Source organism: Hylaeus volcanicus, chromosome 6 (assembly GCF_026283585.1).
Source record: "Hylaeus volcanicus isolate JK05 chromosome 6, UHH_iyHylVolc1.0_haploid, whole genome shotgun sequence".
NCBI classification, from domain to species: Eukaryota; Metazoa; Arthropoda; class Insecta; order Hymenoptera; family Colletidae; genus Hylaeus; species Hylaeus volcanicus.
The window spans coordinates 18,564,819-18,589,876 of NC_071981.1; the positions used below are offsets into that span (position 1 = coordinate 18,564,819).

Below are 25,058 nucleotides of genomic sequence, written 5' to 3' on the forward strand. Positions count from 1 at the left end.
TGATAAGACCATTCGCGTTTTATCGTAGGAATACCAAATACTACCAATATTACATGGAAGGTACCTAATTAATGATGTATATGTATAATAGATGCTGTTTTGCACTATGTTGTTCCGTCATCTTGGAGAACATTAATATTCCTTCGCTATAAAACTCTTCGTTTATGTTATTGAAAAATGTCTTCCGTGTTTTTGAACGATTTTCCGTCCAGAGAATTTTACGACGTACGAAATAAATGATATACAACTTGTCACTTAGCCTTAACGAGGGATGAAAAACGTTGGAGTACGTAAATCGGTCATGTTAACCCTTCCTCGCGAGCTTTCAATTTATCTCGTGGAACAGTGATGGAGTTTAACGAGATTCTTAGATGGTGCTTGAAATTCAAAGGACGAAGGCACTTTACGGTACCCTAACGAAGCCACCTGCCTGGCACCGTCCACCCTGTTAATTTTAATCGAAAGAGACGCTTTCACGTGAATTAGAAGGGGGGACCAGGACGGCCAGAGCCGGAGGGAGGTGGCGGGAGGATGCCAGAGAACGGTTCTACGACTGCAGCAGGCCGCTCGTAAAAGACGTCCGTATCGAAAGTGTCGTCGCGTCGGTGGACTCGCTTGGGAACCCCGAGCACGATCAAATGAATCAACAGAGACAATTAATAGCCTGGCGAGGACGCTTTGGAAAAGCGTCGGAACACCGCCACCCCCGTTGGCGAATATGTGGACAACGAATCTCTCTGTCCAGGACCGTTGAAGACTACCGTGAGGGATGGCGACGACGCGAATTCCTCGACAGCATTTGCTCGTCCCTATTCTCCTCGTATCAGCGTTTTCCAAAGTGAGATGTAAACGAATGTTTTGGGAAAAATTATAATTAATTTCTGGAAAAATGAAATAAAATACACTCAGCTAAATGCATTCATCTGTAACGAAATACCTAACTATCTGAGAAATACAAATATCTGGGAAGAATTAATAAAATTTCACCACTGCGTTTACGAAGATACCAGCATCTTCAGTCCTACAGTTAGTGCGACAAGGCAACATTTTTAGTTCCCCTGGTTGTTGCAAATGCGGAACGAAGTGGCACGCCTATGAGCGGAGGCACGCGAGACGAGCTCTCATTTCACGGATTTACAAATCCGTAACAGTCTGCCAACCGTAGAAGGGATGAATGTCGAGGAGGGAAAATCTCTGCTCATTTAACGAGCCCAAGGGTTCAACCCTTCCAACGCTTCCACCCTTCGACAATATTTAATGCATGTTTTAAGCGTAATTAAATGGCAGAGGGTTTATCGTCTCCGGCACGTTCACCCTCCCACGCAAATTATCGCATTTAACCCTCACCGATCTCGTCTCTCGTCGACTGTCACCCCACTAGCTTCTCCGGCGTCGTTTCTGGGTACCTTCGCCAGTCATAATGTACTTTTCATTAGCCCCGAACCCTTTCGCGGAGTAGATTGAATCTTGGAATATTCATCGTCTCGCAACCCCTTCTCCATTACAATACCCGCCACCGACGCGTTCCTTTTACAGCTTCACGAACCGCCACTCAACAGGTTTTGATTAGCGCCGACACTTTCGCGATGACGCCTTCACCCCTTTCACAAGACGAGTAATTTATTCTCGTTTCAATTGCCAGATTTCAGTAGCTATACGTATGTATATACAGAACTGTACTTTGGCAATATAATCAGCTATTGCATAGCAAGTCTTTATCAAAATTAATGTTTCGAATGTTGTGGTTTCAGTGTACTAAAATAACATTCTTTGTAATGTCTTATAAATGAGCTACAGAATGGGTTAATAAAATTTTTAATCCACTTAATAAATTGGATAAATACTGTCTTGTCTATCTGTTGGTTTATTAAAGAGCAAGTGGTTGCACTGATTGCAATACAGGTTGAAGTACATCTTCAGAGTACTCTGGACAAAATTCTCGCCGTTGCAATAAATAGAACAGAAGAGGCAAGCAATGGAAGACAAACAGCGACACTTGCCTCCGCACCTCGTCGCTGTTATCTCTTTGTAATATCTCCGAACCACGACCTGGGGCAACGGTGCATTCACGATACGGTGCTGCCCACTCACCCTCCGCGGCCTCTCGAAGCTCTAAAGCCAAGAATAACCCTTGCTTTGCATCTCACCTGTTGCTCGACACCGACCCTCGACACTCCCGGCGGTACTTTAGGGGTGGCTAATTAAAGAGTCAGGCGGCGGCTGGTTTCGCGGTGTTTAATACACCATTCCTTCACCCTCCGCCGAGCCCCATTTCGCTCCTCCACCAGGACAGAATTCAGGCTCTCTCCACCCGAAGGTTTTTGTTCCTCTCGGTTTCACAGGCCTGGAATTAATTAGCGGATGTAGTTAAGCGGGGGTGGTTACCGTGGCTGCGACTCATTTAAAGGATGTTTATTTTAATTTCACCCCGTCAGGGGCTCGTCCCCGGGAAACCTCACGGCTGGTAACTTTTTATTACTTAATTAACTTCTTCCTCCTTGCGCCACCATCTTCGTCATCACCTCGAGCCACCGCAGGACGATCGCATAGCATCCCTAAGACCTCTTCATCACGGTCCGCCACCATTCCTTCTGCGAACCTTCCTCTACTCCTGGCTACTCTGTCTCTTCGCTTATTTTTATTCTTTCTTGCTTTTCAAGCGAAGTTGGATCGTGTTTGACCCAATATAATATAATACCCACGCGCAATTGTTCTCCCTTTTTAATTATCCCAAGCCTGGCACAAAAGAGCGTGAGTCAAAATTGACCCAGCTCCTTAGGCGGATTCCTCGCCGCAATCATTTCCTCGTTATTTTTCATCGTGTAACCGGTGCGACCGCGCGACTCCGGCGCCTAATTATCGCCGCGAAAATGATCCTCTCGGGTGGAGGTGCCTTTCTTCCCCTTTTCCACCTCAGACCTCCTCTTCCTCCACGGTGATCGCGAACCCTGTGATTATAATGCCAGCGAATGCGCGTCCCGGAGTCCTTTCGGGGCAACGGGACGGGGAACAGAGAAGGAGGGAGAATCGTTTCTCGCGAAATTGCTGACGGCTCTCTGCATTTCTGCACGTGAAACCCTCCCCAGGCGGATTCGAGCGTGCCGCTCCGGAACGCAGCGAGGGAAAGCCTCGACTTGCGTGCCGCTAGACCTTGGACAGTGTAAATTAGAAGCTGGCATCTGTAAATTTGCGATATCACTCGTTCCTAACTGGAGGATAGAAGATTCAACATTAGAGATTTCATTTTTCGAGCGAAACTCCTGTAATCGTTTCTCCAACGAGAAACAAATAAACCCTCTATCACAATTTACCCCGAGAAGATTTATTGCGTCGCGAAACGACGTCGGATTACACTCTTTGACAACGTTTTATCGAACACAGCGCAATCTACATGTTCCCGTTGAGAGTAGCGTTTTGCCCCGTTGGAATTGCAATCCTCGTCCGACATTAATCAGCGCAATCGTAAATATTCAGAATTTTTCTCTTCGCTCGCAATAAAGAAGCAACAGTGACTAAGCAAGCTCATCAAGTGCGCGCCTTTAACCTCCAGTCTCGCGTAGCGGGAATTAATTTCACCGAGAGAAAAGAATCCCTTGCGGGGGTGGCTTCTCGGTTAAGAATACAGGCGGAGAAGAAAAGAACCGAGGTGGATAAGAGGTTAGGGGGGGTTGGAGCCACGAGATTATTTCGTTATGTCTCGCGGCGAGTCGAGATGTCGGGCAATTAGCCGTCGTATAATTATCCCCCTCACCCTTATTAGCCTCGGCCCGTTCAACGCGGCAGCTGTTACCGCGATATTCGGTCGCGAAGGAGCACGGCCCGCGCACTCCAATAACAAAGTATAATCACGGGATATCTACCGTCATTTATTTTAATATTCCGCCAGCGGCTGGCAAAAAGGGGAAGAAAGTTCAATTTACCGAAGGCGAATTTTATCGTCGACGCTTTAATCTCCTTTGTTGCCCGACGAGTTTTCCGACGATTAACCCTTCGGGACTCTGGCGAAAAATTGTGGCGCCGCTCCGGTCCAAAACTTATCTTTGTTAAACACGAGTGGCCCGTTGGTATTTTATGACAATTGGTGACTTTCGCGATACATGAAGTACAGCTTGATATTCATAGATGTGTGTAGGAGACTAAACGACCACTCGGGTCTGCAGAGCTCGTAGAGCACTCCGGGGTTAACAACGATAGCAAATCGAACCATCGACGAAGGGGGGAAGGTAAATGAAATCAATGCATGCATCCGGGATGCAGAGCAGTAATGAAACTTAAAAGAAGGACGTTGGGAGGAGAGAGACGGAAGGTGAGAAGAAAGAACTTGGTCAAGATACTCCATCCCCAATCTTTGTCTCGGTGAGCCGCGCTTTCAGAATTCTTTCTTTCTTGATAATTATCCTACCGTCCAACCAGTCCTTAATCTTTGAGCTCGCCTTTCAAGGAAAGCTCCTACCGAATGAATGCCCGGCCTCGGCGAAATAATATTTTATACACAACAAAAGCGGCCCCCGGGTCGGCCGCTGCCCTCCTCCACCTACACCTTCAACCTTCATCCACCACCCCCTACCACGGCGCGATTGTTATCGCGGAGACGTTACCTAGCACCTATACAGAACTGGCTATTTTACTTTCCTCCTTCCTTTTTCCTTTTCGTTCATCCGAGCAGCCACGATTCATTGATAACGCGCGCTCTCCCCGGTGTAAATTAATCGCAATTTTATGCCCGTGAAAAGATCTGGCGCGAAGATTACGTAATTGCGCCGGGAATAATTACGTCTTTGTGCCTGGAATATTTAACGACACGTTACAGGGCGCAGGATTATTTTTATCTATTCTGACGAGGATGTTGACGTTTACACTTTTAATTAAACACTTTCGTACTTGAAATTTTAACGCAGTTCGCATTGAAGATTTTTTAAATTTTACTTTTCGTGTTAGTCGAGTCATGTTCGAGTGTACAATTATATAATTGGATCCAAATAGAGTAATTAAAGAAGAACGAGATAAGGGATGTGCGACATAACCACAGTAATGGTAAATAAATATTCAAAATTAAATTTCTAGAAGAAATTACGAGAGAGTGCAACCTCTCCATACTTGTTCGCTCCGCGCAAATGAAACTCCTGCACAGGGAGTTTCACGGGCAGGATCAGATTTCGTGGAGTCACTTAACGATTATCTCCGATCACAGTCGCCCGGATTAATCGCCATTAATCTTCATCACAGCGATCCCGATCATTTTTCTTCCAGCGGCGCGCGTCCCGGACACGCCGGCTCAACGCGGCATCTCATTTAACCGTATAAATCACGTTGCTTAAAACTAAGGCCAAGAGGAGAGCAGCATTCGCGGCTGTGGCTAATCGTGGCCCTCAAAATGCATCCTCCCCCCTCTCCTTTTCCTGCCTCACGAGGCGAGGGCGTGCAACAACGACAGACTTTCGTGTGAAGTACGCGCCGTATTTCAAAAGTAATTTGACAGTATGGATTGATATTCGTACGCTCATACTTTTTAAACCTTGTTTGTGTAATAAGCATGTGTAAAGTCCGTGGTCATGTGTGTATTAAGTGCAATAGTCAAGCCTCTGGACTAAACACCTTTTAGAATATATAAACCTGAGAAATGTGGACGTGCAGTTTTTCCAAGAATTTCTTAATTGATGTCACCTCCTCGAGATTTTGGCGCGAAGAATGGATCCCCGTAGGCGTAAAGAGATGCTTCATCGGCGGATCGGCGGGAGCCCGGGCGTGGACACTCGCGTCAAAAATTTGGCGCGTAGCGGTTAGCCGGTTAAATCGCGCATACCGGGGCCGCTCGATCCTCGATCACGGTCAAGATTTCGGTGGGGTCACGTGAGAATGCGCGGGCAACGACGAGCCTCGGAGCAGCGGAGCCGTGGCGAGGCCGTACGCGGTTGGTTTAAGCGCAATTAATCTTCGTTAAGTAAGCAAGCAAGCGAGCGAGCGAGCAGAGCGACCAGGGCCCTTCTACTCGCATCGCGCGCGGACGCCTTCGCCTGGCGCACACAGCTGAGAAGCGACGTTCAACACCGACCCAGACGCTGCTCGTGACGCCTCTGCTCGCACGAGGAACCGTGAAGCAGAGTCGCGAGCAGTCCCATATCTCGTATCCTCTCTTGTTCGCTCGCGTGCGCGCCTCCCCTCCCCCATAACTCGTTCCCTGTTCCTCTTCCTCCTCGGTTAGTTTATGTCCCGTACCTCGTTGTACGCACACACCCCCGGGGGCTTTGATTAAATCTGAGTAATTAAGGGAGTTAACCTCGACTTAACTTGACTTAACGCAGTCACGCCCGCTTGCCCACCCCTCGTATTTACACCGTTTACACGCCGGTTTACATTGTTCCGAGGAAACGGGTGTCTTCGCCACCGCGCTTACCGCGTGAAATTAATCGCGACGCGATGCATTCGCTTAGGCGTCGTTTCTTATCCTAGCGCTTTCCCGCTTTCCCACCCCTCGCATTTACACCGTTTACCCAACGTTTAACATTGTTCGAAGAAAATAGGAGTCTCTAGTCGCGTTTTCACGGGGCATTCCGCGCAACGTCCCGACTCGGTCAACGCTCGCGCACGCACGGACCGCTCCTCTCGGTTAATTGCTATGCGCCGCTAATTACACAGCCCCGTACCCGTGAGGGGAACCGGTGCGTGCAGCGTCGTCGTTCCAGATGCAAATTAAGCGCGTGGGCTTCCCCCCGCGGTATCCCTCTTCCTCCCTTAGTTCTTTCTTCTCTCTTAATCGCGTCGGGAAGGAGGCGAGCCGATCGACTGTGTTCGCTGCCAGTAGTGCGATTATTAGGGATCTCGGTTGCTTTGGCGCGCCTGTGATCAACGTCGACCAGGAAGCGGTCCTTGTATAAGTTCTATTCGCGTTCGTCGTGGATCATTTGGGCTCGGAGTTTCCTCTGATGGCGGAGCAGTTTGTCTCGCCACGGTTTCCATTACCATAGCACACCAATGTTGTAAGTATAGTTTGTTTCTCGATATGTGGCAAGCATTCGCAATGATTGTACCCACCGTTGCAAGCTTTCTCTCAACCTTTCTCCGCACTGGCACGAGATCCGCGTCGTTTGTACCTTGCATCATCCGAATCCTGATTCATGCTCTCCGAAACACTTGGCGTCCTGGTGCACCTTGCGCTGGTCCTCGTTCCCACTTAAAAAATTCCTGGAGTGTGGAGTGTGAAAAATTGGTTCTCTCGATGGGAAAATTTATGAGAATTTCTATTTTACACTATTCCGTCAAAACGCGTTCATTCCGTTGCTCGTTCGATGGCATGATACAGCGGCTGGATATTAATGTATGTGTTAGGACTCCTAATGATTTAAGAGAACCTTTCACCTCGCCTGCAAGATTAACAGGAAACGTATCGCGATATTTTATCGAATCACGTGCAAGGATTACCGCACGAACGCTCTCTGGATACTAAAATAATGTGCATTATGGTACTTTGCATCGATCTACCCGAGAAATTAGAAATTCTGATGTTCCATTCTGCGGTAAATAGACGATACATGCCTTTTGAAGTCCCACTACGTCTTCGAGGAGAGGAGTTTGATCGACCTAAAATTTCATATTTATGCAACGTTCTTCGATAACGTTCGAATGCATTTAGGTATTACGCCTGCCATCAGATCCTTACCAGGACTTTTTCAAATATTCAACAGTTTATGGTGAGACCTCCTCGGGCTGGCAGGTGGCCACACGGAAGAGTTTCTACGAAAGTAAATAAATAGTTGGTGAAACACAGGGAAGGCTGTACATCGAAAGCAAGGTCACATCGAGTATACGTTTGTATAAACTTCTCCCGTAGTCTTCACATCTCGAATTCGTAGGTGAAGCTGCTTTGTGTGTACTCATCCGATATAATCGCTAAACAAACCTCGCAGGAGGCCAAGCTGCCGCAAGGTCGCCACCCTCTGGCAGCACTGGCCGCTGGTTCGTCGACTAATTGAATAGAAAGACTATGGATACATTGTTCTCAATTTTGACTCCTCGATGGAAATTTCTCAGAGTAAATAATTTCTTACTTCTGTAACTCTTGTCAAAGAGCACATTACTGACCAGACGTCACACCTGAAAGAAAGAAATTAAATAAATCCAAAGTAGACGAACGTAATTAGTACGTAACAATTAGCTCCTTTTACAAAGTCCACCTGAATACAACCCCCCCCCCCCCCAAAATTGATTTCTAAAGTCCATAGAACCATTTTCGTTCGACTACTCCGAATTTTCTCAAGAAAACGAAAAATTGTCTCATCTCGAATTTCCTGCCATGAAACGACGTCCTCCCCGCTACCTGTTCCCTTCATCCCCTGTCCCGCAGCACTGACGATCCCCTGCGAGCGCACGCGAGTCGAACGTGCCACGCATCTCCAGCCACGGCGTTGCAGAAACGTCGCGACGCATGAGTTCCGCTTGCATTCGAGCGTAAGAGGAGAGGTGCCTCGCCTAATTAGCCCGCTCGGGTATTTCCGTCGCGTGACGTCACGTGAGCTCGTTTGCCTGGCCCGCGGCCAGCTTTTCCGCCGAACTATAAACCATATTCACACCCACGCAACACAATTAGCCCGCGGCCACCCAGGGAATTATAATATCCGCGAGGCCCCCGCCGTTTCGAACATTTCGGCGAGAGAAAGGAGACGCCATGGTGGTGGAATCAGTGCTGTCGCTAGAATCAGCATCACCTAGCTCGAGAATGCTTGACACTCCCTTGGACCAGATACAATGTAGAGAAATTGTGGTAAAATTATATACAGTCAGTCCCATAAGTATTTGTACCCTCTATATTTATTGAATGAAGTCTAATTTAAATGAATGCTTCATGTTTCGAAATAAATTTGTAATTGTAAGTACGTACGATAGAGATGGAAATATAGGTTTTAGAATACGATTCTAGTTTTTACGATGCACTCGATTCTTCAGGAATAGTTTGTACTTATTAGGTTTAGTTCGGCCGTGAGAAGAGAAATCTGCGTGAAGCTAGGATTTCCTGTACTTTTTACTTAAGAGATAAGCTCCGTGTTTTAGAGCCTTGCGGTGGAACGGTGTCGTAAAACCTTGGAGGGCATGCCCGTAGGTTGGCAGGGGGAAACAACCCCTCGAATCGGCCCTCGAGTCGCGGCAGTCAGTAGATCGTGATGCCACAGGAGGAGACTCGAATTTTAAAGTAGGTAGACTAAAACCTCGACTGCCTCGGGTCTATTCTTTTCGTGCCTTGGTACTCATTCGTTTATGCAAATTTCCCTCCAAAACACACAGTTTGAACGAATAACGAAACAATCTATTCGCGACGGAAACAGCCACGAATATTTACTAATTTATTAAATAAGGGTAGCCGTAGTGTTGTACAGAATTTTCGTACAGGCTTCCTGAAACGGTGCAACTTTCCTTGATAATATTCATTTGGTATTACCAAAACTGTTATTTAACTTAGTCAAACTTTTTCGATAGACATAGAAGGTACGAATATTTATTATACATACGTATATCGTTGAACCACCTAACAAATTGAACAAAGTATTCCACCAGTTTCTTCCCTCGTTAGGCGATCGTTACCGAGCACGAGAGATTGAAATATCCTCTCGTTATCAGCCAGCCCCCGAGAAAAAAAAAACCGTGGCAATCAAAAATTTAGCCTGTGCGCCCTCCACGGAGTCGAACGATCCGATCTTCCGCTCGACGGGCTCGAAGATACCTACTCGCGAGAGTCTTGCAAACGAAATCTGGGATGAGATGGGAGGATCGCGGAAGCGTGAATTCGGCTGATCAAACGTCGCGACGATCGAAAAATGCGACTCGCAAAGGGAAGGACGTCGATAAGGAAGGGCTGATGGCGAAGGGAGTTGGGGGTGAGTAAGGAGAGACGGAAAGACAGTAACGCGGAGAGTAACGGGCGAGCGGGGGTGGGAACGGAAACGGGGGGCGAGAGGTATGTGCAGGAGGGTATCCCGAAAGTCCTTTCGCTAAAAATGACGACCCCAGGGGTAGCCGAGAGGTAGGGGGAGGAAGGAGCAGACTAACAGGAGAGAATAAGATGGGAGACGGTCGGGGGAGGAAGTAAGTATTGATTCAGATTCAGCTAGTTAGCTATGCTCGAAGCAAGCACATCCCCACCACCCAGGGTTCCTTGGCCACCTTTTTCTCCGACGGGTACGATCCCCTCGCTTCCTCTCCTTCTGTCTATCCTGCATGTAGAGGGTGGACGGTTATCGTCGGGTGAGAATACGCCGTGGAAGACGGAGGGTGGAACGGGGTGGAGCGAATGGAGCCTGAGAGGGATGCAGAAAAGGAGGCGTATGTAGAATGGAAAAGCGTGTAGGACTCGCACGAACGTGCAAGGTGTAGGAGGTGACAAGCATCTCCTTCGATCTTTCTTTCCTTTGTACCCACCCTACCACCCACCTCGGTCCCTTGTTACCCTCGTCCTACGGTTCACCCTCCGCCTGCCTCTGTCCTTCTCCCGTTATCTGTCTATCGTTGCAGCTCCCTTTTATATTCCCATGACGACAGCCTAGATGCATTCGGCAGCCATACGAGGTGTACGTTAAGACACGAGTCGATACTTCTTTTCCGTGGACGAGGAACGGGGTTGTCTTCGCGACGCATCAAAATGGTACCCCGATGAGACAATCGATGCGTTGAATCGTTCGGATGATTTATTTTTCGAAGGACTATATTCGGGGTACTCCGTCTCGCGATACATATCTTTTATTCATTTAATATTCGTTACCTATCCGTAAATTTATCGGTAAATGCATATTGCTAAATTAGCAAGCGAGTTGTCGGATTTTAATGAATAAATACGTCTGTCAGCTTTTTACGTAGAATATCAAACCGGAGTCGACGCGAATACGTAATCGAATATCTATATTCTTAAAGTATGTTAAGCATTATATATTACGATGCATGGGATATTTTAAAACACGAGCCAATATTTCTGTTGCGTAGACGCGGACGACGAGGAACGGGGTGTCTTCGCGACGCTCCGATCGAAAGGAAGATTTTCTGGTGAGTTTTCTATCACGTATTTTTTCTCATAGTGCTTAGACGTAAAAATAGATCCTTTACATATTATTTATTAAAAAAGCGATAGATCCACTGTTGGTAGATCATAGTTAATGGAATAGATATGTTATTTGAATATACGAGGCATTGCGAGTTACAATATCATAGTATATATATATTTATTTATGAATAGTGAATGTGGGTACTCCAAAACGATTAGAAGTGATGCAAAGTATTCCCCAAGCGTCGCGACGTCTCGGTGTCGTTGGTTCATTCCGCCCTCTGTTTCGTGCTTGTCAGCTTTACGGGCGTCCCCATCTCGCGGAATTTTCTGCAACCAGGGCGTCGCGACGCCTTAGCGGCTAATAAAAGACGCTGTCCGAGCCAGAAAGCGTCCACTCGCGTTGCGACGTTTGCCACGGACGCGTCCTTCCCAAGAGTTTTCCACATTTCTTCCTAAACCTCTTCCATTATGTAATCGTACTTAAAAACAACACCAATCCATCTACACTTTCTTCAAAGCAAACCCTACTTCTTACAACTAAATTCAAATTTAAATACAAATCTACAAATTTTGTTGCGCGAAAGTATACGATGATATTTACTCGCTTCGTCGAATTAATTGGAACGTCATGTTTACCAGAATAACCCCAAAGAAGAAATGGTAGGGAAACAATTGCAATTACGCTAGATAAATATTGTTATTGGAAAATTTTCATTCGTCCCAGAACACGGTGCACAACGAACCCGATCGATCACGCCAATCTATCAAAAACATTACCCGGTGATTATTTTGTCCGATTACGTAGCCGGTCATTTATTCGCTGTCCGTTCCCAATGGAGAAGCATTCCCGCTTCGCTTATTAACGATCGGAATGTCGTTAACAATAAGAAACATTTCTATTGGCCGTGGCAACGTTCCCCGCGTATCGGCGTCGGAATTGATATCGGTGCGAAATCATTATTGACGCACACCACCAATGGCTGCAATTTGCGTAACGATAACAATCAGCTTTAAGTGGAACAATAGGCTGCCGTGATGGTAATTAGTGCCGTGTACTGTCTGGCGTGATGACAATTGCGCCAACAGCGATGGTAAATGGTAACATTAATAATACTTGCCGATAGGGCACAGCCGCGCGCGCAGCATCGTCGACGAATAATGGACCGTTATTATTCTCTTCCGTTAAATATTTAAATTGAATGGGACGGCCGAACGATTCGACTGCGATCGTAAATTGATTTTCAAAGCGATTTCTACGTTGCGTAATCGTTGTTTCGTTCGACGAACCGTGTCGTCGGGGGGATGGAGTTTTCGATCCTTTCGTGTGACGTTTCACGCTTACGTGGATAATTTTATCGTAACGCGAGCATATTTATGGCCCGAAGCGCGCGTTTATATCGATAATGTGAAATAGTGCTTAATGGTTCAACGTTTGCGTTTCTATATGTCGATAATGGCGCGTTACAGACCTATCTTCTTATTTTTTCCGATCGAACCGAAGTGCCATTCAAGCGCTATTCAAACACATTGTTCTTCTACAATTGCTATCCCAACTCCAAAATCATCGACATCGTGCATGGATTGATATTCGTATGCTCTTCACCCGATGGAGGGTCAATCGATGCAGTTTCCTCGATGCGAAACAGAAACGAAATGTGGCACGGTCGTCCTGGACTCGGTCGCGAAACGTCATCGCGAACAGGCGGGAACAAGTGGATGGCGAAAAAAATACCTCGGAAAATTTTTATCGCGTTCCGCGCGATATAACCGGGTAGGTCATCGTCGAGCATCGAATATAGGGACAGAGACGAAACGTTCTTAAGGCGGCTCGACGACGCACGGTCGACCTTTATTGGAATATTTATGGCCGCTGCCGATACGAGACGAATTTTTATCGATCCGTTCTGTTGCTGCGCCGTCGATGCTAGGTTTGGGTTTCGATCTTCTCCGCCGACGGAAATCACGATATTTATTCATAAGCCTCGGTTAGAACGCGCGCGGATCGCGCGCATAATAAAGCCCCGCGTATTGCTCGACCGGCTGTCGCTGTTCTACCCTTTTGCCGCGACGTTGATTTGAAGAACCGTCGGACGTCTTGCTCCGGTTTCAACTTTTTTAACTGTTTCTTCGAATCGCCTCGGACGAATAGGTCTCCTCGTTCGTTTCGATCCCCAGTCGTTGATCAAATTATTCGAGGCGCGGGTGCTTTGAGCGAAAAATATCTGATGGAGAGTAACGTGCACAATTATTTGCGAAATGGAGTTTTCTAGGAACATGTGACATATTTTTTCTCGAATAAATTTTTAATTATAAAACAATACCTACTGCATTCACTGTTTTAATGCGTAATATTGTAACGTAGCATGTGTTAGGGATACTCTATTAATAATCTAATATACTTTAACATAAATTAAACGTTTGACCACCCACTACAGCCATGTAATACATAGTCGCATTTTAGAATTACAACAGCACGTTGCAGCGAACAAATTCTACACTTTCCCTAACAATTTCGTCGAACGAGCAATTATTTCTCGATTCAGCAGGCAACAATTTCACGTTCGCCACAAAATGGGCTATAATTCGACGCCACCAACATGTTTTCCGGTACGCACGCTCTCTACCGGTTCTTTTCCCTTCTGGTCTGCCTTTTGTTTTTTCCGCCCCTGCCACGAAACGCTCCGAGAACCGCCTACAAACTTATTGCCGGATCTTCCCGGTGCTAGGTGTTATTAAAAATTAGGGAGCGGATTCTAGACACCGGTTGCAAGTCACCGGACCTGAGCAACCGAGGAGACGCGGCTTTGTAATTAAAAAATTACAGGGACGATCCCGGCCACCGGTTTGTTAGTTTTACCATGGGCCAAGGAAAGATGAGTGTGCGTTTCAGGGTGAAACTGGGTTCGCTCGTGGCGCCAGGAAACGAGGGAGTACTATAATTTTTAGTTTTATCCACGCCTCGTATTCCCCTCTTCCTAGAACTTCCTTAAAAAACGACTACATTGTCAGACATATGTATAATACCCTCGCTCCAATTATTTTCCTCCACTTTAAACGAACAATGACGCCTAGAATGGAGATTCGATCCATTTTTGACGTACACGAATATAAAAATTATACGGTGCGACCGCTATTCTTTTCTTCCAATTAGAATTCACGGGTTCCTCTTCAGGTTTCCAAACGAACTTGTCAATTTACCCGCTGATATTTCGTTCAAGTGAAATAATTAACAAGAACTCCACCTGTTATCCTTTATTGGCAATTCGAAATTCGTGTACAGATAAGAATTTCGCCCAACACTGATAGAAACGAACGAGTATCGAGGGGAACAGAGGGGACACCCACACGCGGCACGCTGCGGCGTCCTCGTGGTTCAGAAGAAAGGAAAGGACTCGCAGGTAAACCTTCTGCCAATCCCTTCGTCTTATTCACGATACTTTAATATCGGATATGGCAATAAATTACGTATCGACGTAAAAGCGGCTTCTCTGCTCCCCCACCCCTTCCTGGCAGCGTTGCACGAAAGCCTCTTCCTTCTGTCCGTTCGGCTCTCTCTCTCTCTTTCTCTCTCTTATCCCTCCTCCCTTCCATCCTTTTTCGAGTACACGTGAACGGGCGGGGTAATATAATCACACTTAATGACACTCGATACGAACTTGTAACATCGGCATTGCACGAGATACCGAAACGATAAGGAACGTGTTTCGGGACACACGGCGCTCGTAAGTCCCAGCGTTACATTGGGACCGAGGCACCGCTGCCCGTGCACCGTATTTATGCATTGCGTGGTGGCTAATCTGGCCAGGCTTAAACCGACGTTTAATTTAAAGTTCGCTACGCGTGTAATATTTAATGTCCGTCGGGTGAGGATAGCGTCCAACAATGAGGTACATTGTATGGTCGACGGAACCAGTTCGCGAGAAACATTGATATTGAGAACTTAGGGATGGACTGTGTAGGAATTGTGCTTCGAAAGAACACCGAATCGATGCTGTTCGCGTATCGAGGTCCCGGAAAAAATCTTTTAGAATTCCAAAACGAAGACGCGATGCCCGGTGTGGTATGTGCAAAGAACAAATACCACGCAGTTCTGTATATTAGCATTTAGTAATTACCTTATCGAGACGATCAGCCTGTAGTACACCGTATCGAGCTTGTATCTCTGGTACGTCCTTCGCGCCTTCGTGACACGCGAGCGATTATCGGGGCCCCGCTATGTTCATCACGAACGTCCTGGCTGGGTGAATCAGTGTCTACTCGAATGCCATTTCTTGTTTCTCTCCCAGCGTCGACCGATGTTGCGATGATAGAAAATTTCAGCATTATTAAATGTGACATATATTCCATCGAAAAACACATCTGGAGAGATGCATTCTTGGGGGATGAAGGGTCGAGACCCTTTGGAATATTTTATTTTATGAATTCTACGTTTAACATTACAACGTGGAATAATCGTCGAAAATTTCTCGTGGCACTAACGCCCTTCTAAATCACTTAACTGCTCTTGTGGCCCGGGTATAATCGGATTGGAAGCTCTTTTGGGCTTTCTATCTCTCTTCGTTTCTATTTTTTTCCATCCACTTTTTCAAGCTTTCACCGCGAGATTTTAAATTAGAGGCAAATCCGGTACCGTTAACGAGAACATAAAGGCGAACAACGTTCTCTCTTCCCCTCTCCCTGCCTCTCTCTTGTAATTTCATTTTACTGCATCGGTTACCTGACGCGCAGACACCCACGGACCGGTTCGAGACCACACGATCGAAACTTCACGCCCGCTCCTCTGCCTTGGCCATAGTAATCGGCTCGGTGGACTTTTACGATAATCTCGGGGCTAGGACAATCACGATCGGTTTTGTACGGTAGACAGGGAATAGGCAACCGAGCGTTCGTCCCTGCTAATAAGGGACACGGGTTTAGGAAGCGTTAAGCAAACCTGCTCTGTTAACTCCACGATTAATTGACTTAACAGCAGTGACAGTTTACTAATCGAATGTTAAAGTAAAATTCTTGTAAAACATGTTCGGATAGTTAAAGTAACATACAGTCAGTTCCATAAATACCCTCTATGTCTAGTGAAAAAGTTTGACTAGATTAAATAATAGTTTTAACATTACAATAGTTTATTTTACACCTTCGCCTAATAACGATAACCACGTCGCTGTATTCCGCATAATCTAGTAAGCATACCTATCGTTCACACTTTCACTCAAAAATGAGTTCGTCGACCCCGTTTCCGTTCCCGTACACCACAATAACGTCGATAACTAGGACGTCGACCTTCGATGTCAAAGAAGCAGATCCCCTCGAAACGGGACCTTGAAATGGCAAGAGGACCGTGCCTCCGAACGATCCGTCGTGACATGCTAGGACCAATGACGTTATCGTCCTTTCGTTTTATCACGAGCTACGGCCGCTGGTTTGAGCAAGGTCAGGGCTATTCTCCCGACCCCGAAACGATTCGGTCGTAGTATGTGCCATGACCACGCATGGCCGTAGCAAGACTCGCTGGCGCCTATGTTGGGGCTGTCCTCGCACGCACGCACGCACACACACACACACACGCGCGCGCATAGACACACGCTGGCCATACATGAGCGTAATCGCATCGCGTGTGTCCAAACGTGTACCACACTCGGTATACGCGCACCTAAGCACATAAATATACCCATAACCGCCAACTTCGTGAATGGAGGAGCGACGGGACGATCAATGCCTCCTTACGTTTATCTACCGCTTTTATGTGCGTTTCGTCGGTCGTCGTGCAGTTACCTCTGCGTTTCTGACCGAGCATCCACAGCCATTGACGCGAGGGCCACGCGAGATCCATGCGCTTTCGATCGACGATCCAAGATCGATGACAGCGTTTCATCGACGTCACGTCATGACAAAAGTTTCAAGTAATTACTTTTATCTAACAACGTTAATTCTGATCGCATTTAGGGAGTAGAATAAAAATTTCATGGGAAGTTTACTGCTATTGAAAATTTCTGTAGCAATCGTGAAATGACGGAGAGTGATTTCACAAGCAGACACGGAATCCACCATCTTCTAAGAAAATTGTTAGGTTTACTATTTTACCCCAAGTTTGAAACGAACAGCATTCTATTCACACATTTACTTATTCCTACAGCCCTGTCTCTCTGTAAGTTTCAATAATAGAGGTCCAACTATACAGGCATAGGACTGGAATCACTAGACCGATTATTTCCACGGACAATGTCCTCAAACTATTATTCAGTACGAATAACATATAAATTATCGTTCAATTTAGTAGATATACTTTTCTTGACCACTCGTCCTCCGTTTCCTTTAGCGGAGGGAGAAACTTGATCATCGCAGCGGTTCCAGCGTTTGAAAATTCACATAGGGAAGTAAATCGATATATAATAAGAACATCCAGCAGTCGAGGGGGATGGTGAAAAAGTTCACAAGCGATTCTCTTCGTCGAGAGACAATTCATCCCTGGGGTGAATTTCCAATCCCTTCCTCGGGAGATGAACGTTCTCCCCCTTTTGTGTCGTCGCTTCTTTTTCCATCGAGCGCGGTTCCATCCAGCGTGCACCGCAAGAAATGCAAATGGCGAATTGTTCGAAGACCGCTCGCTTTCAATGTCCACGCTTGAGGTGTTATTCTTGTCCGTGAATTACCCTCGAGCGCCTCGTCGCTGACACTCTCTGAATTAGCATACCGACCGTGAAGCTGGAAATCGTTTCACCGCGTGGCGACTCGCGTTCTCGAACCGTGTCATTAGGTCTGGGGTGATAAAAGAGCAAACGGACTTTAGGAAATCGGTTTCAGTTCGAGCCTGGACCAGAGATGGGTAAAGTTTTATTCCAATAACGGATAGAGATACGATTCGATGATTTATTCGATGAGTTAGTTCGTTTGTTCGACGTTTCTACTGAGCCATAATGAGGGCAAGTCTTCATATTTGTTGGAAAATATAATATCGGTCTAATTCTAGAATATAAAGGGCAATTTTTATACAACAGATAAATGACTTGTCTGTGTCAAAGTCTGTTGTCGATAGATGGAGAAACAATTTAACGATTTCACGATTTACAATTTCAATTCTAATTCTTTATTGATCGAGTAACGGTTCGGCAGTTATTTATTTTTTTTTATTCGAAGCTTTCTGAACAAATCCAGCCGAGGCTGGAAAAAAGTAGAGAAGTAGAAATTATTAATAATTCAACGATTGTAGCGTGTTCTTCATATTGTTGTCGTGTTCAATTACCTACTCGTTTCTTATTATTCAGGGCTTAATCAAGACAGTTTTCCATCTAAGATGATCGAATTACGGTTACACATAATATACCTCGTATACGCCGTGAATTCAATATTCGATGATCTTTAGGAAGGCCCACTATACGATATGCAAAACAGGTAAAATCATCAATTTTATTTAATAGCATATATTAGCATAAGAATATTTTATTAACAATGCTTTTTAAACATTCCCATCGTCGTTACGATGCTCTTCTTGTGTTGTTAATTCTGTGCTTTAATTTCTGTTTTATTTCGCATACGAGGCAATCACCATGCGAAGTAACCGAATGACAAAATTACAAGGAATTTCCATTGAACGATTACGCATAATTTATCCCGGTTGTTCTTCGAAAATGTTCAATTCGTTAAGGAATTGTCAGGCAATTAATTTCCCCGCGTTATTGCTGGTTGCTAGTAGTTTTACGTTTAATATTTCCTCTTTATACGTTCGACCGTGGCGAATGTGCGCGGGCTCACCATACGGCCGTGCAATATTACGGTTTATGTCTTCGAACCGTAAACAGGATTACCGCACGCTGTAACTATACATACACTCCTATCAACTATTATCATCTCGCACTGGAACCAACGTCAGGCATTAAATCGCTGTACACCTGATCGGTCTCTTACTTTAAGTACTTGGAAACAACGAATAAAACGAGCCTGTGACGTGTCTATTACTCGTGCCGTCGAAAACTATCGTAAAATTGTTCACCAAACTAGGAAGGACGGCCGTGGAACGACCAAGTATCATAACAGTTTTCGCGCAATGCTCTTTCCGAGGTGAATGTTTGAGGTGAATGTTTGTTTTTACTTCCATAGATCAATTTTCTTTTTCTTTTGTAATCGTTTCATTCATGCCTGTGATCATTTTCTACGAGTATCTTCGTACCACCTGTTTATATTGTCCACCTGTACTATCGTACATCCGGCCCTTTAACCCTTAAATGCCCTAAGTTTCAAATTTGACACCGGACTTTTAAATCGAATTGTACACTTGCAATTGTTTTTTTTTTTTTTAATATGTGGCTGTATGTATGTTACCATTGATAACTGCTTTTTCTCGAAATAAATATATAAAATATGATCTTTTTTTTATTATTTTGTGATCTTTTTTTTATTATTTTTCCCTTTACCTGGCCAAGCCCTGAAAATCCAACGTTCCAGTCGTTCGTGAGACCAGACGTTTTTTTCGGTGAATGGTAAATAAAAATTCGACCGAACGACCCAGATATTGCTGGTCCCGTCGACGTTGGATCCCGCACGAGGTCCAACGCTACCTCTCACGGCGGTTCAATTAGCCAAATCGCCACGAAACGTTGTTAGCACGTGTTTCAACGGAAGGTTGCTCGGTCGGCCAAGGGTCGGTCCCAGCCGGTACGGGACTGATCTATGTTAATTGTGGGTACAACACTGTAAACAGAGGTAATAAATAACTGGAAAGAGACGGGGCCGAGACCTGAACTGAGCAGGTACCCACCAAACTGCCTGGCAGTTACAAGAGAATTAGGATTACACGCCTACGAATAATAATGCTATATAAAGTGTTTCCCTGCGTGTGACACGGGTGGGGCACCATTCGTAGACCATTCGTGGACAGACAATGGTCAGCCGGTGGCGGGTGGTGCATTGTCCTGCCAGTTTCACCGAGAGTTTTGGGGTGTTCATGGTCATCTACGAAAAAGCAGGTGCTGCGCGTTTATATCCCATTGGGGGTCGTCGGACAACGAGGGCCCTCGGCTCGGTGCTCTCTGTTTCCCCCCCGCGCGACTCTGCACACTTTGCGCGCGGTTCTTTCTGCTTTCCCAATGCTATACAGTTATGGAGCTGACCGGTGACTGGGTGTCACTTGACGATGCGCCTCATGGTTAGCAGGTTGTTGGAACCTGTCCCCGCGGCCTTGATCCTGGAATCCATTCGCGCCGCATTTCACCGCGATGGTTATCGATACGCTATCGATTCGCGGGATTTTGGAGAATCCGGCTCGGTCTTCAATCAATTTTCGAATCTCTAACGAAGTTTCGGGAATCTTTTGGGAAGGCAATTATTAAAACGTTTCGAACCTGATTTCAGTCTTTCTAAGTGCTGAACAGTATTTTTCAATAAAAGATTCACTTGAAAAGGTTTAATATTTTCAAGATAACGTAACTCGATAAAAATTCTTCCCACCTCATTCTCCAAACGCTATTATTGCAATGCACTAAAATTTGCAACGCCCTCCGTTGAATGTCAAATGTAACAGACAGCATTAACGACCCGAGACAAATTGTCGTCCCTCGGAGAAATTGAATAAACAAACCTAAACAGTAATCGTAACAGGTATTCGTAAATACCGACTACGTGGGATCGCATTACGACTGCGGGTACGCGCGGTTTCAGTGTCCCGAACAAGTTGTCCTGAAAATTTATCGTTCCCTCTTTGAACACCTCCAATTAATGCAGTCACCTCCCGGCCGCGAACCACCAGTCATATAAACAGAATTACACATCGTATTTTATCAGTACATTTCTCATGATCGCGCGTATTCTCGTGGCAACCAAAATATATTGCCGTGTCCGAGCGATGACGTTTACGAGGCTGATCACGCCGCAAGAATGATCTCGTCAAATCCAGTAACTAGACAATCCAATCAGTCGATCCTGTATCCTAGTCGAGGCGAATCGCTCGGCTAAATGGCGCTGGTTCGTCCCTCTCTCTTCGCGATGATTATCGCCGTGGATGTGCAACACTCTTAACCGGATTCAAATTTCAAGTAACGAAAGAAAAATAAACAATTGTTTATCATCAACGGTGGAGTTTATCTATCGACATGTTTGATCGTGAAATGAAATGTTTCGCGGTGAACGGATATCAATTTTAAGGACCATGTTGAGTATGTTAAACGATTGCGAGATGGAAACTAAATGTTAACCCATTCACTGTCAACTACGAGATGTCTCGCAGTTCAAATTGATTGCAATTATTCAAGGGATACGTTTATAGACTTTCGAGTCACGAATTATTGGAAAAGAAGATCGTAAATTTTCTTTTTAAAACAGTAAATGTAATATTATTCTTTATTATCAACAGAATAACCTAATTTACACATCTGCATTAAATCTTGGCGCCCAAGGCAGAATACTTAAAATTTACCTGGCAGTGAATGGATTAAACACTTTGAAAAATATTTTATGTTTCGATCTTGTCGTGCAGTCCTTGTCAGGTGTATATTTTGTGATATAAAGAGAAGTGTATAGAAAGAATAATGTACATACTTAATAATGAAACACTTGTGTGGAAACATCAAACCTATTATTTCATTTAGACATACCTCTACGATAGACGTAGAGGGAGACATAACGTAAGCGAGGTAGGAATAATTCTTCTTACCCACTGTAATAGAAATCAAAATTTCCTCGTTTAATCGAATAGACGTGTCGAATAAATCGCTCCGCGTTGAGTTTATTCGTCATCCGTTATAAAATTCTGGCCATCTTCGGGTAATCACAGCCCCGAAGCACACCCGATTCCCATAGTTCCGTGCTTAAGATAGTTTTTTCGGGACGGTGTGGTTAGTCATTAAGGCTTGGCGTAAACGCGCCACTCGAGGGCGTCCCTCGTCCCATCGACGCGGTTGTTTCGCCGACCAACGCTGGACGAGAAAGGAAAAAGGGACACGCCGCGTCGGTCCTCCGAGCACTCTCTAATTGCGGCTAATTTCGTTAATTACCGTAGAAGCACCGCGCAGCGAGGCCCACTAATTCGGGGGTCTTACATTGTGTCTAGACTTTAAACAACATTCGCGCATCCTGCCAGCCAGCCGCAGAGCCCGTCGTCGGTCTTCTTCTTTTCATTCCTCCTTCTCCGTCAATTAGGTTCAACTGTTCATCGACGCGCGGGCATTTTTCTCACGGGCTTTGATTGTCGACGAAGTACCCCAGAAACGTGGCCACAATGTGTAATTACGACATTTTTTACTCGTACAGTACTCGTGTACGTCAATGTCGTCAAACGTGTTCACACTTGGCTTACAACTTTTTGATAATAATAGCAATGCAGTCATTCCTCCTCACTTATGGTCGTTGAACTTTTCTGTATTCGATAAGTGATTCGAGTATTAAGCTAACATAATTCGAACGCTACCGTCCAAATTGCTACTTTGTCGGGACGGTGTCGCTTAAAAAAAAAAAGTGCTATTTCTCGTCGAATGTAAACTAGAAAGGTTATAAACAACGCTGGTTAGCGGAGAAAGTGTGGTCCTGAAGAAATAAACCTGTCAGTTTCTTCTATTACTTATTGGAATTCTGTTCTCCGTAGAGATATTATTTTCTTTGCTGCTGGAATGGAGAAAACAAACTACTGGGCATTAATAAGGAATGTATTCCGCGAATTACGTTCAGCTAGTTTCTGTAGGAGCTCTGAACAAATTTTAATTTTAATCAAACACAATTTTCATTTTAATAAACCTGCTGTCTAAAAACGTATATATTACGATCATAAATTATTTTTATTTCCTACAATCGCAGTAAGAAAATGAAGTGTCTAATAGAAATACCGGATATACTCACGCCTACATCGCTCACCCTATCGTTGGTGTTATTCTATGCGTCCACTTTGACGAGAAACGCGATCGCAAGATAAACAATCGAAGGAAATATTTAGCCCCGGCCGAAAACGAGAGAAACTTTGAAGCAACTGGTGGTTACTTGTCCCGTGGCGGTTTCCAAAGTACCAGCAACGACAGTAACGCTAACAGGTAGAAAGAAGAGGAAGGTTTCCGTGGAAAGAATGAAAGGCTTAGAGGGATGGGTGTCCGTAGGACGTAAAAATACTCGTTCCACCTAGACAAAGGTCGTTGAGATCCTTCGACGTTCGCGGCGCGCAGCCACGAGGACGCAAGAACAATATTTTACTTTGAATACCCCATGGCTAGCACCTGCTGGTGCCGAACAATTCTACCACCAGGACCAGCTACCTGACGTACAACTAGCAATTCCGCCAAATTTCTCTCTCTTTTTGCTTTCGTTTCCCGTCGCTCTCTCTGGCCAGTCGTCGAGGAGGAAAAGGGACAGACAAAAAAGATCAGGATCATCTTCATAACCGTGAACGCCGGATTCGAGAAACTGCGGACAATGGAGCTTCAAGCTGGCCGATCCTCTCGCGCGCGCAAAGTCCATTCACCGTTCTTCTGAAACAATTCGTTTCTTGGATTCGCATCTTGTCATTCTAGTGGTTCTATAAATAGTACCATTTATGATAGTCATTACTAAGATTACAGATTCTACTTTGTATGTCCAACGCGCCACTTTTCCCAGCAGTTAGACGCGTCCACGTTCGTAGTCCACGTTCCACCGCGGATATACAGGGGCTCGATCCGTTAATTCGAACGGTCTGTTAAAATTCAAATACTCAGAGATCCTGGCGAACGGAGTAGCGGTTTATTTACCAGGGTGGTCGACGAAAACGGTCACCGCCGAAATCGCGGACCAGTTAGGCAAGATTTATGATTTCCAACAATGGTCGTCGCAACAATCTGATCCGTTGGTAAGCCCTGGCGGCGTGGAGGAATCGGTAAGAAGGTCGACAGCTCGTGTTCGTCGAATAAGAAGGGTGAAACGAACGGCGCCCGGCAGTCTGGTCAGTCCGGTTTCCTTCCGGTTCGAAAGTTGCGCAGCCGAGTGGCCTGTACGCGCCAGCTTCGTCTCACCAGCTTTTCTCCTCTTCCATCGGCCTGGCCCTTCTTCACCCCCTTTGTCAGAATCCTCCCCGATGGCCCCGAGGAACCGTTCACCTGGTAACGAGACGCGTTGCGTGCGTCTCACGAGCCGTCCCGCGGAACGAGAGAATGTCCTTCGAGAGGGTTCGCCGCTGTCCACCCCTGTTGGTCGCGTACGTGCACGACGCGCACGCAACGAGAACGACCCTTTACGGTCGCTGCGAGGGCCGAATCGAGTGCACGCAGCGCAATTTTCTGATAGGCGCTCGCAACCACGAGGGTTAGGTCAGGGTTTTGCTCGATGAAACTCACCGAACTACGTTTACAGCTCACTCGGGGAAGGAAGGGTTTGATTTTGGGTGAAATTGAAATGTTAGTGGGGCAGTGTGATTCCCACACGAAGGGCTAAAGAGTTGCTAGGCCTTGAAACTTGTACCCTCTTAGGTTCTGGGACCACGAAAAGTTTCACCACCTTCTCAGCGCAAACCGAGCCAAGATTACGTAGCTTGCGATAACCAACCTTCTTTTCGTTACTATGGATAGCTGAAATAGTTTAATTCTAATCTCCAACAATGTTTTATAATGGTTCAATACTACCAGGAGTCTACATTAGTAGAACAGTACGATTCCCGCCAACTAAAAAGATCCATCAAATACTCAACAGTTGGGTCACTAGTCGATAGCACGAGCGAAACCTTCGTTCTCAGCATGGGGGGGGGGGGGGGGCGAGTGCCGTCGTCGTGACCGAAACGAGCCCAATGGGGTTGCTTCGGGAATGAGTTATGCCTTGACGAATCACAAGAGAATCCGCTCGCAACGGTGGCCACGAACGCGAATTCTTTTCGGGATTGTTTCGCAGGCGCGTTAATCGCGGTGTCGTTTATGTTTTTGTCGAACGATGTAACTACACGTAATTTTGACACTAACTTGGCCAAGCATACTTTTAAATGATTTCATTATCGATACTTTTTTGCACGATGTGTACTCTATCGTTTATTTACGTTTTATTATACCTTGTATGAAATCAGAATTGTTGTGACTAACTCGATTATTCCTTTTTGTTTCAG

At 45.7% G+C, this 25,058-nt stretch overlaps 1 protein-coding gene across 4 annotated transcripts in view; it reads left to right on the forward strand.

The window, feature by feature from the left end:
- LOC128878993 (zinc finger homeobox protein 4) overlaps nt 1-25,058 on the forward strand; it is a 303,112-nt gene that overhangs the window by 123,306 nt on the left and 154,748 nt on the right. For all 4 annotated transcript variants that reach the window (XM_054127744.1, XM_054127745.1, XM_054127746.1 and 1 more), the window contains one exon: nt 10,966-11,025. The gene's annotated coding sequence lies outside the window, so the exon portion shown is untranslated. The remainder of the gene's footprint in view (nt 1-10,965; nt 11,026-25,058) is intronic.